General features: G+C 42.4%; 1 protein-coding gene across 3 annotated transcripts in view; it reads right to left on the minus strand.

The window, feature by feature from the left end:
• LOC143366019 (uncharacterized) overlaps positions 1-21,175 on the minus strand; it is a 191,077-nt gene extending 169,902 nt beyond the window's left edge. The window contains exon 1 of one of the 3 annotated variants that reach the window (XM_076806710.1): positions 21,020-21,175. The gene's annotated coding sequence lies outside the window, so the exon portion shown is untranslated. The remainder of the gene's footprint in view (positions 1-21,019) is intronic. The other 2 variants (XM_076806711.1, XM_076806712.1) reach the window with 2 other exon arrangements.
• Positions 21,176-22,737: the final 1,562 nt, after the last annotated feature.

Below are 22,737 nucleotides of genomic sequence, written 5' to 3' on the forward strand. Positions count from 1 at the left end.
TTCCTTAGGAAGATGAAATGTTAGCGTTCCCCCTCTAAGGGAAACAGGAATTCCATGCGTTACAGTCCAATATCTCCTCCATCCAGGATATTCCTCGAGTTATTACAGTTTCCTTTATCTCGACTATCCCTCGCCGAGCAGCCGGGAAGATACATTCACGGAAGAAATCGCTGAATTTCATGAATACTCCGCCGCATTGTGGGCGTTACGCGGCTCGTTCTCGAAGACGCCGCTCCCCCGGTGCTGGCCTCGTTAGGCGCGTCATTATCATTGTTATCTCGGCGCGTCACAACAACGATTATTATTGTTGCGCGCGATGCGCTGAATGCGAGCCTCGTGATAAAGGCGCGCCGCCAGGAAACGCTGACAACAATGCGAAAGTATTCAAGAGCGCGTGCATTCGTAATGCTGTTTATACGATGCTGATATCGATGGGGAACAGCTCGAAGTGGGTCCCGGCGTGTTACGATACCCCCTGCACAATAGCCGCCCGTGCACACGACGCGCCAAACATCGTTATGCGCGCGGATATCCCGTTTTAACCTCGCAACTTTCCCGGAACCCACAAAGCGTCGCATCCTGACGGCGGATCGATGCATCGAGCGTCGGAGCGGAACGTTGATTATTAATTCGTCCGAAAAGCGGGAAGCCTGGCGAGAGCACTCGAGAGAGAGAGAGAGCGAGGGAGGTGGAGGGTTCGTAGGGCGCACGCAAGGGAAAGTAACGGAAGAAATTGCGAGGATAGAAGGGAAGCTTCGGGAATAATTTGGCTTTAACGAGGAATAGGGAAGTTGCAAAGGGAGGCGTGGGTTAATGGGGGTTGTTCGTGTCTTACGGTGTTACTGTAGGCTCCCAGTGATGACCTGTAAAAGCCAGGCTTTTTTTATAGCGCTGAGGGTATTATAATAATTTACTGATAGGTATGAAGGCGAGGCGTCGGGTCACAAAGGAAATTAAAGATCCCTGAGTATCTACCAGATATTTTCTTGCTTCCTGCGCAGCCTCGTTTGGTATTAGGGGAGAGCGGGGACAAACGTAACGGCGTCGTGAAAGTTACACGCCTTCTCCCGCCTTCCACAGAAGTTTCCAAAACGTTTGCTTTACATAGTTACGCGCGTTTAGTGTTTCTTTTGCTTCGCGGAGTTACGCTGATTCATTTAGGTAAGTATCTCCTCTGTTGGTTTTTTTTTTGTTGATAATATTCATAATTAAACTATAGACATTGATGCAATTATTTGTTAGAGCGTTCTTAGATAATGTCCTTGTAAGTTCCTGTATTTAATTTCAATAAGTCTTGTATAGTTTGTGCGTTATAACAGTTCTATGCTGGAAAACATGGCTGGGGACAAAAGTAACGCGTCACTACGGGGACGAAAGTAACATGTTTCTATAAGTTTGAAGATGCTTCCCTGTATCCCAGAAGCGTTGACTCCAATATTAACAATAGTTTTTAAAAAATAATCATAAATGTTATTTCCTTTTGGGGACGTTACACGAGATTCCATATTAAATCAAATACACAGTATCAAAGAAAAGTTTGAAGCTGGTTATGCTTTTTTATCGTTAGGTACCTACTTAAAGTATGTTTATTTAAATGTTTGTTTATATCGTTTCTGATAATAACAAATCCTATTTTGTATTGGAAGAAGTGTTTTTACTTAATTCTCCTCAAAATAATTAGTATTACTTTCGCCCCCACCGTACGTTACTTTCGTCCTACCCCTGCAGGACAAAAGTAACAATGACAGGCACTGTGGAAAATTGCCATAACTCCTTGACTACTTATCATGGAAGGCTGAATTTGTGGTCATATGAGAGACCAAGAAACACGCTATCTTAAGGCATAATTGTCGTTTTTATATCTGTAAGAGGTAATTGGCGGCTAGGCCAAATGTAAAAAGTGTTACGTTTGTCCCCGCTCCTCCCCTACACTGAATTTTACGCGTTGGTGCGGAAATATAAAATAAAGACTTGTAACGAAATAAAATTCGGTCAGCTTAATGTCTTTCGAATTATTATTGATTAAGATTATCTGGCTACATGACTGTACTTATTTATAAACTAGATTCACTACTCGGCTTCGCCCGAAATTTAGATTCTGAGTTTATAAAAAAAGGTGTTTTTAATTTTTTCCTTTGTAAAAATGGTCACACTCATCTGGATTAGTCAGGCATAAAGAGCTGAAGCATATTTCGTGATCCCAGTTTATCGTTCGAAAGTTTCTATGCGACAGGCAAACGCACAAACATATAAAATCTTTCTGCTTTATATATTAAGAGGGTAGTGGACAATTTCAGATTCAAAAAATCTATTTTTTACTGATTCCGAAGGTCTTATCCTTTATGAACATTTTAAAAGCAATTTCACGAAGGAATTCAATTAATTGTAGAAGTTATAGCAGCGAACGTAATTGAGTGCACCGTCGAATAACGGCCTCGCAGAGCGGTATCGGCATAGGAGACTTAACTTTGAAGCCGTTTTTCTCGAAACACCATTTTCAGACACACTTTACATCATAACTCTTGAACCAATGAATATTTTCACTTGAAATTTTTACTGGACCTGTAGAATTCCTTCCTCTACAGAGTGGAATTCCCGCATCAACATTGGATGGTTGTAAAATATTTTATGACTGATTAAAGGCGATTCTCCCGCAAAAATGTGGGGAAAAATTGATCCGTGTGTAACTTCTACAATTTTTGTTAAAATTCATCGGCAAAGCTCCACTCTGTAGATTTTGGTGTATAAAGTATTCACGCCCAAGCATTTTGCTCTCAGATGATTGGCTCACCTGTATCGATGTACACCACCTGCGGGGGCGCGCCGTACAGGGCTACCTTCAACGCTTAATAACTTCGACAATTTTATACATTCCCACGATGTTTTTCTTGGTCATTACTCGCAAACTTTTCCACGATAGATTGTGAAAAGCGCGACTATGACGCTTACTTGTTATCAAAGTAATTCAGCGTCGAAGAAACTAACGATTTCACGTATCCAATAGTCCAACACCCCCTTAAGATTGAGGCAGTTGGAGCGACAGCGGACCAACCCACATTAAAAAAAAGTTTTTTCCCTATTTTATATGATTAGTAGAGTCTATTGGAATACGTTATTGCTACTAACTCATTTTCGAAAAGAAATGTGGGTTAGTCTGCCGTTGCTCACTGCTTCAATTGTTTCTCCAACTATTTAAAGGGGAAGATGCTGCAAAGCTCGGCGCAGAAGGCGCCACTAGCGCATATACTGCGGTTTTGCGTGAGTGCGCATGTTTGGGCGCGAATTTTTCATTTGCCGAATGTATGAAGTTGGTACTATTGCGAGATGAGAAGAAACAAGACTACCCCCAAGCTGAAATCTCACAGGGGCAAGGGGAATCGCCCGCTCGCTCCACCTTATCTCCTCCAAGAAGTCCTACTTTTCGGTTCTTAGCGGCTGTCCATATCCGCGGATTGTTGCGATTGATTTCGTTCGCGGTCTTCGTCACGGGACGAACTGTATTGGAAGGGATGCGTTGACGCGAGCGGGCGATTCCCCTTGCCCCTGTGACATTTCAGCGTGTTGGTAGTCTTGATTCTTCTCACCCTCGGAATAGTAGTTACATATTAATGTTTTATAACACACCGATGACAAGTGGCACGTGTGCTGCTGGCGTCACGGGTGGGAAATAGTTGCAGTCATCTTCCCCATTGCTCGGTTATTCCCACGTTCCACTGGTGAAATTTCTCTTCGATGGTTTTACAACCCCCCTCTGTATTCATATAGATATCAATCTGTACGGGGCCCTTTAAATGTCGAGTACCTTCGTGTTACCAGATTCTACGATTTTACCCGTCCAACTTTAGCTCAAGGGGTCGCGAGCTTTTATAGCACAAATGGCGAAAGCGGAAGAAAGGTTCCGTTTAAATGTCGGGTTTGCATTAATTCGCCATTGGAGCAATAAATTCTGCGTTTTAATCCGGCAGCGGAGTTACTGAAACGTTAACCAATCCAAAGCAATCGGAGGTCGCGGCGGGTGAGACAAGGGAAGCGATCGAACGCGCGACGAGTTGCCTAGCTTGTGTTTACTATGAATTTCCGACGCGTGTTTCCGATTCAATTTAAAAAAAAAAGAAAAACAAAGGGGCGCGGGGGAAAGCACCGAGGAGTTTCCTCCTGTTTCCCAATTACTTCCCCGCCCGTTCACCGCGCTTTCGACGCGCGCTGAATACGCGCGAGTGCAATTAACGTTTACCGAAGTCAAACGTAATTACCGTCTCGTAACGAGTAACTGAATATCGATCTTCGCGTTGCATCGATTTAGCGCGTCGGGGGATTCCGGCTGATGCTTTAAAACTGACGGTTTGTTGGGTCGCGGGCAATTTTCATAATTCGGTAACTCGATTCCCGTCGCTTCGAGCGATATCGATTAATAACACGGTTCAGGCTTCTTTCGGGGAAACGCGGGGGTGGAATGTTTCATGTTTTCGTTCGACTATCAACCGGGAAGTTTGTGCTTCCCGTCTTGCGTAATAAATTAGTTCGCTGCATCGCGTGTACATAATGATGGGTGGTGGGAGGCCTGCAATAGTTGCTGTTGCAAAAGTTTGCGGAGAATTGGTAAAAGATGAAGCCTCGGGGACTGGTATTCCGAATATATTCACTCGGCAGAGAAGAAGCTCCAAGGAATTACAATAGGAATTATCGGCAAGGGGGAGGGAAAATGTAAGGATGTAGCATTGTGTCTCATGCACTTACTATGTTGAGTAACATGAAAAAGTTCACGAGATCAGTACATACTTTTATGCATAAAGGTGCGTGAAACCCTTTTTCTGTTATTTCGCATGCAGTGCTCACAGCTGAAGGGTTAATCGCTGTACGTACACTCGTGAGAGCGAAATTGTGTACCATTTGAGCGGAAAAACGTGTAATTCTGTGCGCAGAACCATATACGTGATGCATCAACTGGTTCGGTGTGAAAACTTAGACTGGTGCAGGTGTGAAAGGTAGATTACGATATCCATTTATCGTGGCAGCGATCGATGCCCACCGAAATGTCAACGTGGAATAAGGTTTCTCTACTTTAATCGTCGTCTATGAATGATAAGTAGATCATTAACGCGTAATTTAATGATAGGGTAATTGTGGGACAGTTGCCGCACCTTAAGCAAAATTGTCACCGTGTCTAAGTTTTGCACTGAAAATTTGTGCCAAGGATACATATTATTAGTTGAACATCTTGTCCTACTACTGCATTAAAGAAAATCGAAATTTTAATATTCCTCACCATTAAAAGATTGAAACCAAAAACACCAATTTTTTAGGACAGACGCCGCACGAAAAACGTTTGATTCTCCATTTAAACGTGTTAATTTTAACTTTTTATTCGAGAAAATAGTAAAAGCAAAGTAAAATGAAACATCTTTTTAATTTATACAGTTATAAAATACAGTAAAATTGGAAAAATAAATAGGTGCAGATATTATTTCTGCTTTTCTAAACTTAAGGTGAATGTTCCAATTTCTGCTCATGTCCCCATTTCTGATCATTTCGTATTTATCTTAGTATTATATGCGTTACGTTTGTACTGTAGTTGCAACAAAATAATTCTAAATTATTTAAACATTTACGCGAGTGTTTAACCAAATACGGACATTTAGAGCATTATATATTTAATTACAAATTACTAATAGTTAAACATCTTGAAATATCTTTCTTAAATCGGTTTTGAATTGGTTGATTTATTATTAAAGAATTAATCAATTACTCTGCAAATTTTGATCAAAAACAAATTCTTTACACCTTCTTTATGACGAGTTGTCTCTTAAATCAGCAGAAATTGGGACCTTAATTGTCTTTTCTTCTTCCTTCCACATTCATTAAACATAAAATAAAAATAAAATGTGAAAAAAGAGTAAAATCCCACAAATATGTTCGGATTATCAGATTTGTCATTAAATAACTATGATATAAGAGTTGCCTTTTAATGAAATATTTCATTTTCTAATGAAATAAAGCAGAATTTTATTAATAATGGTTATTTATGAAGGTTCGGACCAACAAAAATGTATTATCTTTAAAAGAAAACCAAAAGCGATAGTTTTTATTTATCTTTACGCATAACTTCGATCGAAGTCGTGCCCCTTTCCGCCTTTCATTCATATGTTCGCATCTTAAAGCACAGCGGAAACAATTTATACATTTGCGGCAGGTCTGTGAAGATAGCACCCCCAAATTCGAATGTTTGGAAAAACTCAACGGCATTCGTTTGTCCATCGTTTGCCCACGTTTGCCCATAAAACAATTTTCGTTTGCCCACCCTTAAAAAAAAATTATGGCAAAAAAAAATTTTCATCAGCACCCCCATGGAAACATTTTAATGATTTGACGGTGGGAAATGATTGTTTATCGTTTGCCCACGTTTGCCCATAAAAAATTTTTTCTGCCCACCCTCCAAAAAAAAGTTATGAACAAAATAAAAAATTTGTCTTCATCACCCATCATGAATGCATTTCAATTTTTTAATAGAAGGATACGAATGTACCCGACCTGGCCACGTTTGCCCACTCTCAGATTTCATTTGCCCACCCTCCAGAATTTAAATAAAAAATAAAAACCGCGAAAAAATGGGTATAGGTGATGCGATCGCGTTAAAGTTCGATTTTTCTGGAAAATATTATCAAAATCGTTCTTTCAACGATGCAGTTCGTTAGTTTAGATGTAGAAGAGATTTGCCCATGCATTAATTTCGTATGCCTACCCTCCAGAATCGAATTATTAATAAAGATAACCAAGAAGTGCGGTGCCCGTTGAACCGAATACCTTTCTGTTCGTTTTTTTCCGAATGAATTATCAAAATCGATTGTTCTTACCGTAAAGGTTAAAGGTGTTTGGTGACATGTTGTCCAAAAAATGTTGCACACACTTCTTTCTCACTTTATTCGAACGACACTTCAAAAATCATTCACAGAAAAAGATATAACCGCGCTTGTATATATGGTATGAGGTACTATCCACCATTTTGAATTATCTTTTGCCCACAAGTGACGTCACGTTTGACCGTTATTTTTGCTTCACTATGACTCGTGGCTTCATATAGAGCAGGCCGTATCTATAGGTACATATGGTCTAAGTGCATTTTTCACTAATTACCGCAATGATATCGCACAACGGAAAATAATATAATCTCACAGTTACTTCACAAACCGTAAATGAACGCACGATCTTGCAAGAGTTGCGTCCGAACTCTGTAGACGGACTGACTTTCGTGCGTCGTTGGAAACAATTCGAGAGTATCGCAGACATCTGTTTACGTTTCGACAGTGGCACTCGGCGCTGCGTGTCGTGATCGAACGTGCTGAAACGTAAACAGATGTCTGCGATACTCTCGATTCTTTCCAACGACGCACGAAAGTCAGTCGATCTACAGAGTTCGGACGCAACTCTTGCAAGATCGTGCATTCATTTACGGTTTGTGAAATAACTGTGAGATTATATTATTTTCCGTTGTGCGATATCATTGCGGTAATTAGTGAAAAATGACTAGAAAACCACTCTGATGTTATTCTGCACTTAGACCATATATACCTATAGACACGGACTGCTCTATATGAAGCCACGAGTCATAGTGAAGCAAAAATAACGGTCAAACGTGACGTCACTTGTGGGCAAAAGATAATTCAAAATGGTGGATAGTACCTCATACCATATATACAAGTGCGGTTATATCTTTTTCTGTGAATAATTTTTTAAGTGTCGTTCGAATAAAGTGAGAAAGAAGTGTGTGCAACATTTTTTGGACAACATGTCACCAAACACCTTTAACCTTTACGGTAAGAACAATCGATTTTGATAATTCATTCGGAAAAAAACGAACAGAAAGGTATTCGGTTCAACGGGCACCGCACTTCTTGGTTATCTTTATTAATAATTCGATTCTGGAGGGTAGGCATACGAAATTAATGCATGGGCAAATCTCTTCTACATCTAAACTAACGAACTGCATCGTTGAAAGAACGATTTTGATAATATTTTCCAGAAAAATCGAACTTTAACGCGATCGCATCATCTATACCCATTTTTTCGCGGTTTTTATTTTTTATTTAAATTCTGGCGGGTGGGCAAATGAAATCTGAGAGTGGGCAAACGTGGCCAGGTCGGGTACATTCTTATCCTTCTATTAAAAATTTGTGGGCAGAAAAAAATTTTTATGGGCAAACGTGGGCAAACGATAAACAATCATTTCCCACCGTCAAATCATTAAAATGTTTTCATGGGGGTGCTGATGAAAATTTTTTTTTACCATAATTTTTTTTGAAGGGTTGGCAATCGAAATTTTTTTATGGGCAAACGTGGGCATACGATGAACAAACGAATGCCGTTGAGTTTTTTTAAAAAATCGAATTTGGGGGCGCTATCTTCACATACCTATTTGCGGCGGGGCAAGTTTTTACGGTAACAACGTGCCCCTACCGACACATGTAGCAATTTCAAAGACTATTCTGCTTATACATATATTGAAACGATAAACACTATTACACCATGTTCTTAAATGTCATTTGATCCATAAGAACGATTCAATCTATAATATCGACGTTAAATAATTGAAATAGACCACAAAGTAATGATAGAAAAATTTTTACTTATCTGGTACGCGACTAATAGGTCCTTGCTTACAATCACACGATTCGCTGTCGCGGACGCTATTAAAGTGGGCGACAGAGTGGCGTGATCAACTCACCCGGAAAAAATAATTTAAAGTACAACGCTCTTTTTATTTTGAAGATAGAGCCGTCGGAACAACTTACCCCCGGAACTTTTAGCCCCGGTCTCCCCTACATATTCACAAAGTTTCAGAACTTTTCGAATTTCCGGGTTCGGATTGTTCCCTTGTTAGGTACTTTCCGATACAGTGCGCATAAAAGTGCGGCTTCTATCCCAAATACCCGGGAGAGACGCTGCACTTTCGTATTTACAAGTGCTATGTCGAATATGACCTATTCTGGCCGAGAATTATTCCACAGAGTTCCTTTAATGTATTACAAAAGCTGTATCACGAAAAACTATGAATTTTTAACTACTACGATAGCAAAAATTAACTCGACGTATAACTATTGAGGCAAAGTGCGGTAGGCTTACCTCTTAAAATAGCAAAATCTTTCAAAGTAATAATGTTAACACGTTCTCGCTTATTAATCTAACCTAAACGAACAGCCTAAAGCAAATAAAATCGACAGTGTTGTATTTTATTACCGATAACCCTGAAATACCGGAGGTGCGGCGCCTCTCCAAGTGCGGCATCTCTCCCGCAATTACCTTACTTGATATTTTTGAAAGATCCCTATCAATTATCCCCCGTCCCCAAGTTTCTGCCTCTTCTCTCAATCTGACCCAGCTCTCGAACATTCATTTTCTCCATCGAATTCAACCTACTTTCCCGACACGTCCATTTTTAGACTTCGGCGAAGCCGGCATAACTTATTGAAAGTAGAGACACAGTTGTTCCCGGCGAAGTTTTATTTAATAAGAGTGCAGGCTACCCCCTAGTCTCTCCCGGAGAAATCGGCGAAACTTTGCCGCTCGCAAGGCAGAGCTTTCCTCGCGGCGAGAATGCACTCTAAACGAGTGCACGCGTGCAGCCGGGGAATCGCGCGATACCCATCGTTCCGCGAAAGGATCAATAATGAACGAAATGTCAACGTGGGGAAAGTTCACCGTAGAATCACACTTTTCCCCCGTTTGCCCGTCGCATTTACATTCGGGATTTGTCAGCGGACGGGGAAAGAAACTAGCACTGGTAGAGCTGAAACTTCCCAAGGAGCGGAGCGAGCGTTTCCGCTCCCCACGGGGTCGGGGCGATCTTGATTCCTGCCTGGCGGCGAAAAAACGCGCGCGAATATCAAGGATCCATCGACCAGAGCGATCTTATCGATAGGAATCGGACTTGAATGAAACTGGACGTAGTCCGGGAACTTGGGAGACGAAAATTGATGGCATCCAGGTTAACGAAGATCGTGCAAGTTTCTCCAGACTTTTTCCTTCGTGGCCTGAATTGCGAGGAGGCGGTGGGGGTAGCGTAGCGATATGGTGGAGGGGGCGCTGAATAATACAATGGTGGGGGAAGCTTCTGGAGAGCCACCTTCGGTGACTGGTTCCTTTCGTCGCGACTATAGCTTCGGCAGACACTTTTAAATTAAAATTTAAATCGTTACTTTTTAAGAGTCATCAGCAATAGAATACGCCGCAAGAGAAGTTCGTGTTAAACGTTTGAATAACTTTTTAGGGCAGAAGATGAATGAAAGATTCGAATGTACACACTTGCTTCGTCATGGTAAAACGTCAGCTACTTTACATCCACTAGCAACAATTTGTAAGGGCACGAAATTCTTCCTTTATTTTAATTTCTAAAGCAGACGCGTTTCGTGTTTTCTTCTGCCGAGGCACACGCAATTATCTCGCAACGCTAATGTTATAACGAGTTGCACACAATTCTGGAAACATTTAATTTTGCGTAATTGGGTGGCTCGCGTCATGCGAGATTCTCTGTCTACACGGGAACGTCAAAAAATCCTTGCGCAGGTGAAATCTGAAATGTTTTGCTCCTTTGGAAGAGGGTGTGTGACTTTTAATGTTCGACTTTCGTTTCATACTTCTTCGTCAGGCTCGTCAGCTAAAGTTTTCATTAAGTAAGGAGCCGTGACACTTTTGTTCGTTAGGTAGATTGAGATACTCGATTCGTTTCAAGCAGAAATGGTCCCTGTCTGCAGAAAGCGGTTTGTATGCTTCGTTTGAAAAGTTTAATTGGTTGAGAAGACACATAGCACGCCTCATTTATCGATTCCGTGGCAAGAATATCTGCAAGCACTGACGTTTAATCGATCGAAGGGAAGGTTGGGTTCGATGAACCGAAAATTAAGTACTCAGGGGAGGAATAACGTAGTCCGCTGTTTTTATTTTTAATTCCAGTTCATACGAAATCGATTTAAGTAAAGCGGGCTCATAGCGAATATTTTCTAACTTCGTCGAGACATGTTAACGAGCTTCGACAGACAAAGTGGTGGAATATGAAGAGCAGGTGGACAAAATCACCTCGAGAATATTTAATTTCAAGCGATTTGGGACAGTGGCGGTTTCTCGGATTCAGCTCAGGACTCGATTCATCCACTTTATCAGAACCAGCCGACTCAGTCTCGAAATTAATAATTGCTAAGCGATCCTCAGGGGTGGCATTATGTAAAACGCGTTAAAAGTTGCCGTTCGTTTTTCCCACGCCTCGAAGAACTTTGCATTCAGGTAGACCCAGGCGATAGTTAAGATTCTCGAGAGGGACGTTTCTTTTTTCGTAAGGGAAGTATCCAACGAGGCACGAAGTACTTGGAGTAATTAATTGCGCAAGCTCTGCTGTTGCCCTTTCGGATCACCTCGCAGATGAACGAAGGCAGCTTTTGTTCATTGCGTATGGTTCAGATCTTTCAGTAGGTATTCCCAACGAAATGTGCGTTCGTATTACATTAAGAAACAATAGTTAATTAACAATTGCTGAATTCTACTTAGCCAAGCAGGGTTCACACATTCTCTACTTAAGGGGGGAAGCAACTGTGAAATTTTTTATTTCTCAATTTTTCTTTTTGTGCATTTTCATATGTGGGGGTCTCAAAAGTATGCCTGCACAATTTCAAAATGGATCTCGAGAAATTCTGGGAGCTACGGAAGGTTTTGTATAGGTAGAGTAGCGCTCAGGATCGAGTGCACGCATAGGTAGTTTGGTGTCAATCGCCCGAAAAAGTTTATGTCCAAGAATCGAAATGTATCTAATAAGAGGGATTGTGAGCTTATATATTGTTTAGAACTAAGTAGAGGCTCACTGGCCACGACGAGACCGAATTCAGCTACGATATTTGAATTGCAGAAACTAACTTCTGCCAAAACTTTAAACGCGCTTACCTCGAAACGGCATTTTTCAAACGGGCGCATTAATAAGTTAGTCAATTTTTTATCGGATTCACTTGAAGTTTTCAGCCAATATTCGTAATAGAATTATTTTCAGTTAAACGTACCTACCAGTGTTTTGATCGAATAATTTATCTAACCGTAACATTAAAATAACATATTGATTTTTGATACCTTTTCTTTCAAAGTTCGCCATTTATTCAAAAATTAATATTTGTTTAAATCTGTACGCTTAACTGAAGCTATTGTAATAATAATAATAATAATTCTGCATTGCACAGTAGACTTTACAATAGAAAACATATGAAAAAAGCGAGAAAGAGAAAGAGGAAAAAGAAAAAGAATAGTTAAATTTGAGTAGCACATATAACACTAGAGGAGTGCAAAAGACGAGGTACAGCTGTCAGCTGTTATTAACCTTACCATTTGAAGCTACTTAAAACTAAAACTAACACAATAGAGTACACGAAAAGTAAATATAGACGGCCAAATAACATAATCAAAAGTAAGAACTAACATCATATGCGTGTAGTTGGAAAATGACAAAAGTAAAAGTTAATAATTAACTGTTAATGCTGATTAGCAAAAAAATTGTGTCACTGCATGCTCGAAGGATGCGAAAGAGGTTACAGAGCGAATTTCACATGGTAGGGAATTACAGTAAATATACTTTAAGAAAACGTTCGAATTTTTCAATTCAGAGCAAACGTTGGAAAGTTACACGACCGCCCGTTTTGTAAATTTTGTTTGCAGAGCTTAACGTTACCGCATGCTGTGGCCATACTACCCAAAATTTGTTCAATCTAGAAGCATAAAATATTAGTTAAATATACGTATTTTCAGTTGGTAATAAATATTTTTCGTAGAAAGTTACATTTCGTTATAAAAGAATCGCTTGAAAATAGCCTTTATTTTCGACCGTCGCAACGGCTTCCCCCCCTTAAACACAGAAATGCTTCCTGCTTCCAATTTTCGTGACTTGCTTCAATAAAAATTCAGGTCTCTGTAAGCTAAAGAGTCTTGTTACATAATCTACAGCAGAGGTAAAAAAAGACCTAGCATAAGCATATAATTCAGAACAGTAAAGGTGCAAATAGTTCAGAACGAAGAAAGGCGAAGAAGGAGAACGAGATAAAGAGACGACTGTTAGAGTTTACTGTAATCTTGTGCTTCTATAGTGGAAGCAAAATCAAGTGGCCACTCGAGGCCATGATCCCTACTCTGACCCACGAGAGCACAGCCGAAGGGGGACATCGAAGCGGTGTGGTGGGGATACGCAATTGGCGCTAGCCTCGGGTGCCAATTACTTCCGTCCCGACTGTAACTTCCAAGTCCCAGTTGCATTTCCAGTACCTACGTACGACATCCTGTTCCGGGAACAAATTTTACAATCTCAGTCGCTTATCACGATAATTCCCAAAGTAATTGAGATTGCCTGACGCGAAACAGAAGAGACCCAGATTGCAGATTAACTCTCACTCAAGTTTCCGCACTAAATCGCAACTTCAGCAGACATTTCGTGCAACACCACTTGTCCCACATCCACCCACACATTCTGCGCAATCACACATAATAATAGCCGGCTGAAAATCACAACCCTCTATCGACCGCCCACTTTCTTCTCTCCTGAAGAAAGAAACACCGAAATCCCTTCCGAAACCATTCACCAGAGCGAGAACAAACAGGCTTTCAAAGTTTTCCCCGCGAAACCCATCGCGCCCTCCATTTTCCACGGAAACACATTACAAGTTTCCCCCCCTCCCCCGCTAACGCTGCGGTTATTTCCCTCTGTCGTCCAAGGACGCGATTGGATAGCGATGATGGTTTCTCCCCGTCGAAAGTGGCCGGTTTTTTTTTCGCCCGACGAACAACGAGATGGAAAACACGAGGCGCGTTACACCGAGCAGCCCTGCGAGAGTTGCCTTGGCTTGCGCACGGACCAGCATATTTCGCGCGTTGAACGCGTCGAATACGCCCAGAGGTCCGGGCGTTATGACGCGGCCTCGAGCTGCAGCCACGATATCGCTATCTGATAACCCGCGACACGCCCCCATCCCTCGATTTCCGCGGGGCCCCGGTATATTTTCACGGGGACGGAAATTGAGGGTCGCGATTACGGACGTGGCTGCACGCGGCCCGGCATAACGAGGGAGGGAACGTTTTTATCGCTGGGCTCTCTGCATTTTGGCTGGGGGTCTCGGCCGGCGAGCCACGGGAGAGGCGGAGGACTCCGGCAAATACAAAGGGGAGGAAATGACGGGAAGAATCTACCTCTACATCTCTCTGTGACCACTTGGAGATTTCTCCTTGTACTCTCTCTTTGGAGCGCTTCTGGTGCGTGATATAGTTTGTTGATTAATTAAAGGTAGAGCTCGCAGGGCTCGTATAGACGCCGGGGCTGCGCGGGCGGGGCTTTGTTTGTAGAAACGGGAGCTGATTTTCGAAAGATTAAGGAGGCTCTCGGGTGGAAATTCAGTTGAAGATAAGAGGTTGAATATCTTTTGGTAGTCTGATAGCTGCAGAAGGGTGAATTAGAAGTGCCGGGGTGGTTGCTGCGGATTTCTGCTGCGGGGATTTATCGAGGAAGAGATTTATGGCAGATCCCTTTGGTGCTATTTGTTCGTGCCATTCTGAGAGGCTCTGTAATTGCTGGGGCTGATAACAACAAACTTCTGGGGATATTAGACTACTGTACCATCGATTGGAGATATTAAAAGTCCGGAGTCTGTGCTTGCGCACGGTGTTAGGGATATTAGCGGTCTTTAAGCTTCTGGTCAGTTTTATCTCTTCCTATTTGCAATTTAGCCCACGTCGCGCTGCTAAGGTCGTTTCAAGTGTAATTACCACTAGCAGCCGGAATTAAAGAAACGTTTAAATCTTTGAATAATTGGAATTCAATCTAACAAGCAAACATTCCTAGTAGGAGGTCGGCGTATAAAGTAAGTATTGTTAGATAATGAGAAAATTATATATAGATTGGTAACTGCGAAAAGATTACAGAACGCGAGAAAATAGAGTACAAAGATTACGTGTTATTCTTTATACCATTATTAAAAACCCGTCGTGGCGTGGGTGGTGGCAGGAGGTTATAGTAAAAACTAATGAAATACTATGAACATTCTTTTATCCTTCAAAATACAGGGGCGGATTCAGGATCCTTTCTTAGAGCGGGCGAAATATGAAAAAGTACATAAATACATTTTTTAACCTTCTTTCACAAGATTTAAACTTTGCTTGTAATTTATGCTTTAATATCTCTATCTGATAGCCTAAATAATTAAATTCACATTAATTATTTATACAGAATAACACACAATGTTATAATATTTTTCTATTTTATTAATCTTCGAGGTGGCGATAGTCCCTATCGTCCCCCTCTGGACCCGCCTCTGTTCAAATAAAACTAATTTTATGATTAATTATTAATGATAACACGTAACCTTTGTATAACCCATTAGCAGCTAATTATTTATATATAACTAGCTGACCCGTTATCCGGTTTCACCCGGGTATTATTATTATTATTTATTATTTTAGATAGCATATTTATAAATAGTCTATAATCTAATCTAGGACGTATTTAATGGATATTCGAAATTTCATTGAAATCCGTTCAACCGTTTAGGCGCGAAAGAAGGACAAACAAACAGACAACGTTTCACTTTTATATATTAGTAAGGATTTTCTCATTATCTAAGATTTCAGTGGCAATATTTAAGGGGTTATGCCTACCTGCAAGGTCTGAAAACGCAAGTACATTCGGGATTTTTTTTCTTCAATTTGAAGACTTTTTTTTAAATTAACGGTAGTATATTCGAAAGTATATATTTTAAAGTTCTTGTAGTTTTTTAGTTTTTTAACCAAATTTAGTCCGTATATTCGATTAGCTTGTCCTTAATCGTGGGTTTTTCATTTCCGTTGGGTAGTTGTTATTTTACAGATGGAAAATGATGAAACATGAGCGCGATTCTGTGGTGAAAATCGATACTTTTGCTATGAGAAGTTGCCATTTGGTAGCAAATTAATATCTTGGGATAATAAACGATTAAGGACAATATAATCCAATATATAAATTTTTTTTTCAGATGAACCAGGTCAGAATTAGAATGTTCACCGCAAACTACTGACAAAAAAAATCGCTGCCGAGAGATCGCTAATATTTTTTTTGTTATTTGTGTATATTTTCCATCGCAAAAATTACCACAAGTAGTTTAACATGTACACTTTCGAATACATGAAGGTTTATTTAAAAAAAAAAGTCTTCGAGTGTTTTAAAAAAATCCCGAAAATACTTGTGTTTTCAGACCATGCAGGTAGGCATAACCCCTTAATTATTGATAAGCCGACCTCCTACTGGTAACGCGTAAGAGCATAGTTGGCACACACTTTGGAAACGCGTTAGAAAACTGGAGCGGAAGTAGAGATTGCTTAAAAAAGCAGTCACCGAGATTTGGCTATATTTCCTGGTTAAATTCAGGGAGGGTGGCGCCGTTAGGGCAAGGCTGCTGGCGTGAAAGCCCGTTAAGGTGACTAGAATATAATAACGGTATCGATCGTAACGCGAAGAGAGCAAGGGTGCGTTTACGTTCGTTTATACCTATAAGGGAGCAAATACCCCTGGTGAAGAGCAGCAAGCGTCGTGACTGTGCCTAGTTACGGCAAGAGAAGGGGGCCTTAAAAGAATGTACAGGCGGTTGAAAATTCTGGATCGATAGGAGAGGTTGAATATTCGGGCTGCTTTACAGAGCAGTATTTCTATTCAGAGGAAGTAGATGATAGTTGCGAATGGTTGCAACGATTCAGTTACTGAACAGAGGCTCGAGAAGTTCTCGAACTTCTCGCAAGGAAGAAGGTAAAGCAAAGAAGTAAATTCCACTGGAGTAGGCTTCATATAAATTACGAACGGGTTTGCGCGTTTCGGGTTGCCAGTTTTATCCCTACCAGCAGATCAATCACTAGAACGTGACGCACGAATGCGAACGAGAGAAGTGGAAGAGAAGTTCGCGGCCACGTGAACGGGACAGAATTAGCCACTGGGGTAATGCAGAAGGCCTAAATATAATTCTAAATATCGTCGACGAGTTTGCCACGGGGTTGGCGCGTGGACGCGAGGCAAGGGTAGAGAGCGTTTCAAAGCGGAACCAATAGGGACACGAGTAGAACGAATGAATAACGAGAAGACTAAGTGTAAGATAATTTGCATAGTTGGGGATACTTTCCTTGCCCCCGTCATTGAATTATTAACAAGGGCAGCGCGTGAATGGGAACGAAAGAGGGAAGTTTCGACGCGGATCGAGAAGCGGAGGAGAACTTGCTGCGGGGAGGGAAGGAATCGAATTACGATGGCGTAGAGTAAACGTATACCGGCGAAGAAATAAATGAGAACCATGTAGGCATCGGTGGGCGCACGTACGCGTATACTGTAGGGGAAGATCGTGCTTCTAAGGGGAGCGACTTTGATAGAAGGGAAAGCAGCAACTGGCCATGTTACACGTCCCCCAGGGGGATTAAACAAACAACCGGAAGCTAACACGCACACTCGAAACGGACACACCCTGCCTTCCCTTCGCGGCGTATCAGCGGAAATTTCGGATGTCGGCCATGACGAAGTGTGCATCAGGCATAGGCGCGAGCGTGGCCACCGAAGGGCGATGTCGCTGTATTCCTCAAGGCGCTGTAACTCTCCGCGGCATATTCGTCGAAACACCACCGACGTTCAAGAAGCATTTCTCACTTTTGGAACCTGCCAGACTATGTACTCTTTATTTGTGGATATTACTGTTGATTGCTGTTTGCCGCGATGGGCGATTGAATAGAGGAAGTAACGCGCTACATATTCCACAGGGGGATGTTTTTTTTTCGGAGGTGTATCTACAGGGAATTTGGGAAATTTAAGTTGCTGGTAGGGCACTCGTGAAGGGAACGTGAAATAGTTGTGGTTAAAAGGAGATTCGTAAGATGATCGGAAGTGAGTGATTCTGTAGTCAGATCAGTAGCTTCAAAATTGGGAATGAGTGTTTAACGAATAGTGGGTCCTATCACGTTTCCTTACTCCTCGATACCTGTGTGTGTTTAAAGTAATTCATGTTTATTCAAACGCTGGAAGGGTGGATATTAATTTTACACATGAAGCTCTAAGAAAGCTTTGTGTGTGTGTGTTAGTGTTCGACCGTGTTTTTGTGTATGTTCGACTACAAATTCGTTCGAACACAAAAAATACGACAAGATGAAATAATTCCTGATACAACACAAAAATACCAACAAAAAAAAATTAAACATGGAAAAAAAGAAGAAAAGATGATACAAAAACTTTCTATTTCAACATCGTTAGCTGTGGGTAACGCTAAAAGAAAGTTCTCTGAATTTTGCTATATGTTCCTTCGTTTAGGTCAGTAAAACTGCCATGTAGGTCAAAAATTTTTACGACCTGACTACAGATTCGAAATCAGCAATATAAAAAAAAAACAGACATACCGTGTTTTTGAAATTAAGAAATGTTGAAAATTTTATCACCGTTCCGAACCGGCAAAGCCCCTTTTGGAGCTCTGTGCAAGTCCTCTAATTCTGCACAAAATATACGTTATATATATATATATATATAAAAAAAAAATATTTGGGAACTGAAAACCACTATTTTTTTTTTTAAAAATTCGGTCCTCTAAAGCTTAATGAAACAGCTGAATATCTTAACCCTTTCAAATAGTTTTTTAAAAAATATATTCTCTTGTACCGTGATACTCAGCACTGTTCTCCAAAAAAACTGTAAAACTGAAAATTAAAAACTTTTTTTATAGATGTAAAATTGACACTTTTCAAGAATCGTCCGAAAATTTAAATACACAGCGGAATGGTTAAGGAGGAGTAGTGTTCTTCCTCTTGGATATTACTTCAGGTATATACAAGATTCAAGCTTAACTTCTGTCAGATTTTGTTATATTCTTACGATACTCGTTAACCTGTACAAAATTATTCCAATTAAAAGATGATTTCTATAAAATTTCGAAAACAATCCCCAAACGTATTTTCCCTTAAACTCATCACCCAAATTTCGTTTTCAACCTCAATTCACAAGCATACATATCCACCCTCAAACTCCCGATTAAAACTCTCCCCTCAAAAATTCCAGCACGTACTTATTAACTCCATCATCGAGTGCCCATTCCCACAGCTCAAACGTACCTCTCCAACTTCGACTATCGCCCTCACCTTCATCCCCTTTTCGTCGCCAGCCAGTCGAAAGCTAGCGAGACACGGTACAGGATGAAACAGTAGGTGAAAGCCGTGCTTCTGGAAATGATTGTACGAGCAGGAACGCGTGACATAATGGCGACGTGCACAATGGGCCACGCCATTGTGCGTCGAATAAAAACGTGTCTCCTCGCGAGCGTCGATACCAGCGTAACGCGACGAATCCTGGCTAATTCGAGGTGGTCACGATCGTCCTATTATTACGTGGCTTGTTTGCCACGGACATTATATAAAAGATTGGAAGGGACCTGATGGAACGGAGGACAATGGGACGAGGACGGTAAGGCCCGCGACTGGAACAACGGAGCCACTTGTTACGCGCAACGCGATGGAAATTGTTTCTTCGGCTCGTCGTGCCGCTAACCCGGTGAATTTCGTTGCCTACGATCGATATCGTGCTCATTCTGCCGGAGTCCCCTGGCCCGACCATCCGAAACGGGCCGTCTGACCGCGCGTAAGAACCGAAACAGACGATCGTTGACACTTGACGAATCGGTGGACTCGAAATCGCCGGAGAATCAAACGCGTTTCTCGTGTTCCATCTGTACTATCGCGATCTGCTCTATCAGCAGCCGTGGGAGTTAACTGGACATTGAGGCGTGGGCAGACGAATGATCGATGGCTAACCGAAGGTTTTGAAGGTACATTGATCTATGCGACGATGATGAATGGGATTCTGTCTGTCCGCGTTCATTCTGTTTGGTTCGTCCATCCAGTAGGGTCTACCGAAATAAGGAAGATTGCAATGGTTTGGTCGGCGTGAAATGCTGTCTATCATTCGAGAAGCATCTTGTTTCGGTATAGGTGTTATGTACGCGGTACGAAGATCGATAGCCCCTGGTTTTAGAAATTCAGAAGGGCCTGAGAAACGACTCGAAAACTCTTTAAACTTCTGCACAGTAGGATTTCCAAGAGCCGCGGGATCGTCGGTCCTCGTTCGTGCGACTCGAGTACGTGCGCAAACGTCCCCCGTGACATTTTTGCGAAACTCGTTCCCAGTGTGAACGACTTCGTGTTCGAAAATACTTGGACTTTTCAAGTGCAATTTTCTGAGCACGTTACGAGTGTGTCGATGGGGTACGTAGATAGAAGAGCACGTACATACAAGAGAGAAATAACATAAAATATGGAGTAGCATGAAATACGGATCACTTTTTCGTGAAGCATTCACGAGCCAAGGGGCAGAATTAGTTACACAAATCTATTAGCCTGTCTTCGAAGCGTGTTACCTTGGATCGATTAACTTCAATCATTTTACCGCTACGCACACTCAACTGTCATGTATACCGATCCCCCCCGTCACCAAGAGCTTCGACGCGGCCGATTCTCAATTCTTCCCGAAGATACTAACAGGTGTCCGTCATTCCTCCTGACCGTGAACAAATACGCAGCCTCTCTGCTATATAATAACTCTAGCCTCTACCGTCAAAACTGAATTCAACTTTAATTCAAAGGTTCCCAAGAACTCCGCGCGCAGCACGGTGTCCGCGATTATCCTCAACATCCACATCCAGTCGATCCTCCTTCCGTCATCAGCCGTAGAACAGCACACGGTTCACTCCCCCGATTTCCCGCGGAAATCTCGAAAGGTGCTCACTTGCTCAAGGGCGTCGAACACTCCGTTACGATCACTGTTCCCTATTCAGCCCCGAGATGCTCGGACTTCACCGAGCCAGGGTAAGGCTCAAGGGCCGAGGGCCCTTCGTGTAGCACGGGGCGAACTTCGCAAAGAAGACACTGGAGAAGGTAGGATAGCGGAAGCGGCGCGAGGAAGAAGATCGCCGAGGTTGTTGGTGGCGATCGGTAGCTAGGTTCGGGATGACGGCGATGATGTGTCACTGACCTTGTTCCGGAAGCTGCCCTTCTAGCTGACGAACGCGCGGGAACCGAGGCTCATGTCAAGAGTCAGTTGAGCGACAAAGAGCTACCGGCGACTGACTTTACGTTTGGTTGGACCTCGTGATCCTTTGGACTCCTGCCGCGCTCTGTGGCGTAGAGGGACGCGCGTCCGTTGGCGGTCGACGGCGGGGCGCGCGACCACGCCGACTCCAACGACAGGAGCTCCGCGGTGCACCTGCGCCTTGACGCCGCGTTACGTCCTCCTACCCGAAATCCACCAACACCCCCTCGTGCCCGCCTCAGCCGAGCACCTGAGCTCGCCCTTTTGCCCTCGGCCTGCTTCGCGTAGCCTGCCACACCTGAACCAGTTGCAACAACCAGGTGTCCTCTTTCGTACCGTCGAAACGAAACCTCCCCGTTCGAATTGCACCCGTCGATGGGCTCTGCGAGCGTCGGTAGCGGTTCGATCGGGGGTCGTTCGGGCTCTCGTCGACGGGGGCTGCGACCTGCGATGGGCTCCAAGTCGCCTGCGATCGCTCCGAGTATGTGACGCGAGGCCCGAATCGCTGGGATTATTAAGAGGGGTCCAGATTAGAGCCAAGCCGTCGAGAGTGGTAAAAATCGGGGGAAATGTGCGTTTCACGTGTAGGAATTATGGGGTTTGAAGTGGTGCTCGGCTCGGGAGTCGACTCTAGTCTGGGCTCATCCTCGTGGTGAGTATTCGGGGTGTGTTGGTTGAGACGGAGGAAGACGCAGGTTTTGCGTGTAAATGAAAAAGTGTCGAGGGTTGAAACCTCGAAAGGCACTTATTTGAATGTTGAAGAATTTTTAAGGGCTTGATGCTGTTGAGGGACCTTTTGATTTCAGTTGATGCGTGAGAAGTTGGTAGAGGATAAAAGGTTAGCTTCCATTGTGATTTTTAGAATTGCTGGGATTTGAATAATATTGGACGAGTGGTTCGTAGCGGGAGGGTGTCTGAATGGATGGTAAATTTTGTAAGGGAGTGGATGGAAGCTGCATTACTAGATGCAGACGGTCCTTGGGTACGCTCGTCGGACGTTCTGCTGAACGAGTCACCTGAGGAATGCTGTGTCTCGTGATGAAAGTAGAGCAGGAGGGTTTCATGGTTTCTCGGAGACACTTGGGGCGGGAGTGGTCCGTGACGTGAATCGATACAGTTTAGGGATGTTAAAAATTTCTGGCAATCACGGGTTATTCGCGAGATTCTGTTTGGGATTGTCTTGGATGTCACGCGACGGACACTTGGCAATTTAACAAGTTACCTAAATAAGTTTCTATTGTTGCATTCCCGCTACCTTGCCACGACGCGAACATAGATAGCTTTCATTCGGAGGGAAATTGGAGCTGCAGAATGGGGGGAATTTCATGAAGTTGTTGGTTTTCGTTATTCTTTTGTATTGAAATTATTGGTTCTTTGAGACTTTAACCCTTAACTGATATCTTGGGGTCGCTCATGACCCCAGGCACGCAAAGTTCGCTGCAAAATTTTTGCTTGTCTAAGCTTGTAAACTGTTTTTCTAATTAATTTTATAATAATAGTTTAACTTTCTAGGTTTCTATTATTTTACACATTACCTAAGAACAAAATATTCATAGAGGTTGATTCAGGGTCGACTTTACAAATTTCTGTGTCCTTTTTTATTTGGGGTCTGCCACGACCCCAGTATACCAGCCACGTTTCCAAAAAACAGTATACCAGTT

Source organism: Andrena cerasifolii, chromosome 2, assembly GCF_050908995.1.
Source record: "Andrena cerasifolii isolate SP2316 chromosome 2, iyAndCera1_principal, whole genome shotgun sequence".
In the NCBI taxonomy this organism is placed as follows: Eukaryota; Metazoa; Arthropoda; class Insecta; order Hymenoptera; family Andrenidae; genus Andrena; species Andrena cerasifolii.